Source organism: Orycteropus afer, unplaced genomic scaffold (genome assembly GCF_000298275.1).
Source record: "Orycteropus afer afer isolate SDZICR_OR568_19922 unplaced genomic scaffold, OryAfe1.0 scaffold00068, whole genome shotgun sequence".
Lineage (NCBI taxonomy): Eukaryota > Metazoa > Chordata > Mammalia > Tubulidentata > Orycteropodidae > Orycteropus > Orycteropus afer.
The window spans coordinates 6,881,583-6,888,442 of NW_006921655.1; positions in this window are offsets into that span (position 1 = coordinate 6,881,583).

Here is a 6,860-nt window from a genome sequence, read left to right on the forward strand (position 1 = left end):
CTAGTTTCTTTAGATTTCACTTTTAAATGTGAGGCTATTTTTTACTCAATTTATTTTCTCTTGATTATCAGATAAATACATGCTTCTTGTAGTCAATGAGGAAAGATTAGATAATGCCAATCATCCATCTTCCCATTAGAAGTTACCACTAACCACATTGGTATTAACCTAATCTTTCCAAGCATTTTTCTACAAAGCTTTTTCTTTACGTAGATAAAATGAAATTGCATATGCAGTTTGAATTCTAAACCTTTCATTTTATATTATAACATGAGCCAAGAAAATGTTCTTATCAACACTACATATTTTGACCCTAGTTTTACATTGAGGGTAGAGTGATAGGTATTTGAAGTTAGGAGATGATGATACACTCATAAGCCATCCTTGAAAGGAGATTCTTGGTATGGCCAGCAAGAGGCTGGGCCGTCCTTCAGTTCCAGTGTTAAACTGCAATTCGGAAAATGTGGGAATGATGTAATGGACTCTCTTGAACAAGATGGAGATTTCTGTGACTGATGGCCAGCTTTCTTGGGCATTCCATTCACAGAGCTGTGATTGAAATCATGTCAGTGAGCCTCCTACCATGTGTCCATTCCATCAATCAACATGTCCACACAGGAGTCAGTATTTCCTTGTTTTTTTTTAGCATGGCTACTGGTTATATCTGAATGCTCAGATCATTACAGCCCTTGATGCAGTGTTCAAGTGTTTTGCATTGCCCAGAAGATAGCTCCACAGGATGCCAAGCCTCATGCCAGAAGATCCGGGGTTTCCATTTCACTTTCAAACAATACTAAAAGGTGTAAGTTGGTACTGGGATGAGAAGGGATTTAAGGTAATGGTCTGGGCAAGGAATAGTAGAGGTAGAGTGTTGAGGAACACTTAAGCTCTAAATAAACACACATATGTATATACATATCTAGTTTTATAATATAACATTTGAACCATTTGCATAGAGGAATTTTAAAAACACAATACAAATTCTTTCAAAATGCAAAGAGAAATGTAAGTCACTTAACTCCTTTAAGGAAAATCTGGCCATCTACAAAAACTCATTCATTTATTCATGAATTTATCAGATATTTATTGAGTGGTACCATGCCAGTCCTCAGAAAAAAAGATTGGGCAATCTACTTCTGTGGGTATACAGCCTTGGAAATGCAAGGAGGGGTCGCTATGAGTTGGGATCCACTCGATGGCAGTGAATTTCGTTTAGTTTGGTTTGCCATGGGTGCCACACTGTTCTAGGCCACATGTATAAGCAATAAACAAGTCTGACCAACTCCTCACCCTCAGTAAGTTAAAGTTACTTTATCACAAGTATATTTTTCTCTGGGATAGACCATATGTCAGGTCATAAACCAGTGTCAGTAAGTTAAAAAGATTGTAATCGTACAAAGTATCTTCTCTGACTACCATAGAATGAAATCAGTAACAAAACAAAAACTGGAAATTATACAAATATGTGAAAAGTAAACACACAATTAAACTAACAATGGGCCAGGAAAGAAATTGTAAGAGAAATCAGTTTTTGAGAGGAATGAAAATGAAAGTACAGCATATAAAATATAGGATGCAGTGATGTTAGTGACTAGAGGGAACATCATAGTGGCAAATCCCCCCATTAAAAAAAGAAGAGAGCTCTCAAAACAATAACCTAAAAGTGCAACTTGAGAAACTAAAAAATGAATAGCTAACTAAGCTCAAATCCACCAGAAGGAAAGAAATGGTACCAATCAGGGCAAAGATAAACAAAATAGAAAATAGAAAAACAATACTAAGAATCAACAAAATTCAACAACAAAAGGACAAATAACCCAACTAAGAAGTGTGCAAGCAACTTGAATAGACATTTCCAAAGAACATATATAAATGACTGATAAGAACATGAAAATCTACTCTATGTTATGACCTAAAAAAAAAAAAAAAAACTACGGCCATTGAGTTGATTCCTACTCATAGGACGGAGTAGAATTATCCCATAGTGTTTCCAAAGCCATAAATCTTTATGCAAAGAGATTGCCTCATCTTTCTCCCAGAGTGGCTGATGAGTTTGAATCACTGACCTTTTGGTTAGCAGCTGAATCTGTTAACCACTACACCACCAGTGCTCCTCTAATTAGTTATTAGGGAAATGGAAATCAAAACCATAATAAAAGACTACTTCACACCCACTGCTGTTGTTACTGTTAGGTGTTGTGAAGTCAGTTTCAACTCACAGTGACACACCATACAACAGAACAAGACGCTGCCCAGTCCTGCACCACCCTCACGTTCCTGGCTGTGTGTGAGCTCATCATTGTAGTCACCATGTCAATCTATCTCATAGAGAGTGTTCCCCTTTTTGGCTGACCCTCTACTTTACCAAGCACAGTATCCTTCTCTACGGACTAGTCTCTCTTGATAACATGATCAAAAGACGAAAGACGAAGTCTGGCCATTCTCACTTCTAAGGAACATTCCAGCTGTACTTCTTTCAAGACAGATTTATTCATCTTTTTGCATCTCATGGTATATTCACTATTCTTCACCAAAACCACAATTAAAATGTGTCAGTTCTTCTGTGGTCTTCCTTATTCACTGTCCAGTTCTCATATGTATATGAGTCTACTGAAAATACTATGGCTTGAGTCAGGCACATCTTAGTCTTCATACCAGCTATGATTCCTATTATCAGAAAAACAGAAAGAAATATTATAGGAGAGGATATGAAGAAACATTACTGACTTTTTCCCCTGGATTTTCCTTTTTATTGGTACCATGCAGACTGTGTTTACTTCTAAAGACAGACAGCAAAGCACACCTAAACTTCCTTAGTTGTAATCAAAACCTCTATTTTCTTCCCCAAGGAGACTTAAATTTACAGCAGGATGACCTGAATTGGATTTTAGCTATTCCAATAATTCTCCAGGCTTACATTCACCAGTACTCTCTTGGATTTCTTTATTTTCACAAATGTCCAATCTCATTTTGGTTCTGTCTTAGACAGTAACTTTTGTTTCTGTCTTGTTAACCCAATGTATAATAACCTCTCTTATCTGAACTTGGGGTACAGAGAAGTTTATCCACTTGTGTACATCACATATCCATCTTGAAAGTCAGCAGACATTTAAAATACAAAGCGTTCAAAATTGAGCCCATTTTACGTGCCTTTAAGTCTCCTACCTTTCTCGGAAAATGACACTACTACAGCCAATACCATTCTTCCACAGTCAATGACTGTCTCCTGCCTGTCACTCTAATAAATCTGCCTGTTTTGGTCCTTCCATTCTTTATTCTTTTTGTCCCATAAAGAGATTCCTGCTATCCTCTGTCTCATCTCTAGTCCTCCAAACTGGAAGCAAAGTGATTTTTCTAAACATACAAACATAAGTCACCTCAAGATGTTGTTGCCTACTTTTCTAGCCTTATTGTTTTCTGTATATCCAGAGAAACCCTGCAGTTCAGTACCAGTTGATAGCTATTATTTATAAAATTATCTACTACATACTAAGTACCACAGAGTCTTTTGTGATACTATGAGGGAAGTGTTAATATTTCAGATGAGGAAATTTAGAGATGATAAATAACCTGTTCAATAACAGAAATCTCACAAAGGACAGGGGTAGACTTGATATTTTGACTCCATGGTGATCCTTAAAAAAAAAAAAAATGGAGACAAAATTGACATATAATCAAAAGCACAAATTTTAACTGCACAGTTTGTTAAGTTTTGACAAATATAACACCCAAATCAAGATATAGAACTTTCCCTTCACTCCCCCAAATTTCCCTTTAATTAAAAAAAAAATTGTTCTATAATTTACTTACAGTAAAAGCATACATTTTTTGCAGTTCTTGAAGGCCATTGTTTTAATCATTTACTTTAATTTCTCAGAATTCACTTTGCTCTATTACGCTGCTATGTATGAAAACATGCATTTTCCTCTGTTGAGATGCCCTTGCTGCCTGCAATAACATCTACTCATTTTCTTGGTTTCAGTTTTAACAGTATTCCCTTTCCTCTACCTCTCTCACACACAAACTCCCAAAAGTAGTTAACTTTTTTTATTGTCTCCTAGTGATCATCATTTTGTTTTAAAAGTTTATTCATTTGGTGCCTAAGGCATTTGACTGCTAACCAGAAGTTTGGTGGTTCAAATCCACCAACCACTCCGCAGAAAGAAGACTAGGTGATATACTCTTGTAAAAATTTATCACCTCAGAAACCTAAAAGGGGGTCGCTATGAGTCAGAATAGACTCAGGAGCTCTGGTAGCATAGTGCCTAAGGCACTTGACCTCTAACCAGAAGGCTGGCTGTTCAAACCCATCAGCCACTCCTTGGAAGGAAGGTTGGGCAATCTATTTCCGTAGTGATACTGCCTCAGAATTCCAAGGAGGGGGCGTTATGAGTTGGTTCCGACTTGATGGCACATAACAACAGAGTCTAGTGACCAGTGTGTAACAATCTCTTGTTTGTATTCCTTACTTAGCATCTACTCTCTCACCAGGCACATAGTACTGTGATGAAGAAATAGGATAAAAGGGGATTTTTTTTGTTGTTTTATTTCTTAGATTTTAGGAAAATAAGGTTGTCTAAAGGCTACAGGTAAGGAATCAGTGAAGAATGTATTCTTGAAGATACTTGAGAAAGGGGACCATGGATGGACAAGGTCTTGAAGAGGAAGGTTTAGAGGATAAGCTTTTTGTAGAAGGGACCATCTTTTCTTCAAGTGTTCATCAACAATGTAAAAGTTAGGTCAGCCTTCTATGTTCCCCCATAAAACCTTGTAGACACCACTACCATAGGACTTGTCATCTTTCCTTTGCAATTATTCATTTCTATTTTTGTCTTACTGTATTTTCTCAGCCAGCAGTCAGAGAGACTTCTTCTGCTTCTAGGAGGCTTGCTTTAGAGCCTGGCAGAGTGGCCAAACTAACCAATCCCAACATCAGAATTCCATACACCTGAGAGAGAGCGAATTTCCCAGAAAATTACTTCGTGTTGCTCCCAACAGAAATACCCCAGGTTGATAACTGATAACTAACAATCAAGAGCAACTTGGTTGCTCACAGCAAACTCCACCATGGAGTCCACAAAGACTTATGGCTAGAAATGCCACACTATGTAATTTACTACACCACAGGTCTGTAGGTAGCACATGATCATGAGATCAATTTTCATATGTGGTCAGTTGAGTCAGTTTTTTTCATGCTACAAAATCTTATAAAATCACTTGTTATATTGCCAGAGGGAGGCATGGAATTTTAACATCATATATATTAAGCACCACAGAGTCTTTTGTGATACTCTTTTTGCAAGTGCAATTTATTTCTTAGCTGTTGCCAAAAAGGATTCAAGATGACTACTCTTTTTTTTTTTTATTATTTTTATTGTGATTTGGGTGAAAGTTTACAGGTCAAATTCACTTTGCATACAGCAGCTCATATACACTTTGTCTCATGACATTGACTACAATTTACCACAGTGCAACCACTCCCCTCCCACTTCCTCCCCATAGTTACTTCTTCCCTGTGTCCTTCCCTCCATTCACTCCTGCCCCCTGAGCTGTCTCCCTCTGCATACACAGGCCTTCTATTCTCCATGATTTTTCTCTCCAAGGAGTGTATCTACCTAATGTAAATGTTCAGCTCATGTGCCTGCCTTTTGTTTGGTTGGAAGCCACAGGAGTGGGTTCAATTCCAGACCTGAAGAGAAGCTAGGGGTCATAGTCCCAGTGGTTCCATCAGGCTCTATCTGACCAGCAAACCTGGTCCTTTTTTTTTTTGTTTAATGACTTTGAGTTTTGTTCCACATTGTTCTCCAACTCTATCCAAGATCTTCTACATAGATCCCCCTCTGAGTGGTTGACAGTGGTAGCCAGGCTCCATCTAGTTCTTCTGGCCTCACAGTCATATAGGCTGAGTATCACATGGTGTACCAGTCACTTGGACTAATTGTTTCCATGCATCTTTGGTTTTCTTCATTCTTGTTTGCTCTGGATGAAGAGAGACCCATCATTGCATCTAGATGCCTGCTTGCAAGATTTTAAGATACCAGAGATGACTATTCTTTTACTTTACCTGTCTCTTTTCTGGTATGGGGAGAAATTAGATCCTTTGAGGTCATTTGACTGCATCCAGGAGAAGCATAGAAGAAGCTGGATCCAGTTCAAATTCTGCATCCTTTCAAATCATGCCTCTAAAATTAACTAGCTGTATGAGCTTGTGTAAGTGACTTAACCTCCCAGTGCCATAGTTTCCAGCCTTTGTTGTAAAGTTAGATAATAACAATATCTACTGCATAGATTATTATGAAGATTGAAAGTTAGAACATGAAAGACACTTCAACTAGTAACTAGAACCTGCTGACATTGAAGTTATTGTTAAGTCTATTGATTCATTCTCTTCGTTTATAATATTTGCTAATTGACCTAAAAACAAATAAATAGATTATTCCATGACTCAATATACCAGTTTAATAATATAGGCAACATGTATAAAAATGTTATGCGGGCAGGGTGTGACCTCTAATTTCACAAGGAGGGGAAGAAGATCAATATCAACAATCCAAGGCTGATTCTTATGAAGCAGAGGTCAGACATGCCTCTACCCTCTAAACTTTATACTAATTCTGACACCAACCACCCCTCCCATGGCACTCTCTGCTCCTCTGCTGGGTTTGATAATTCATTGCAATGGCCATATAGAACTTACAGACAATACTCATGATTATGGCATTTATTAGGGAAGTAACAGGTTACTTGTAATTCAAGATTGGAAATGCTCAGGATACAGTTCTTCAGTCAGGACAGACTTTTCTCAGCTGTTCCCAAAGGCAGGTCTCTGTCTGGCCTTCAGCCCCTTGGCCTGGCCTCTG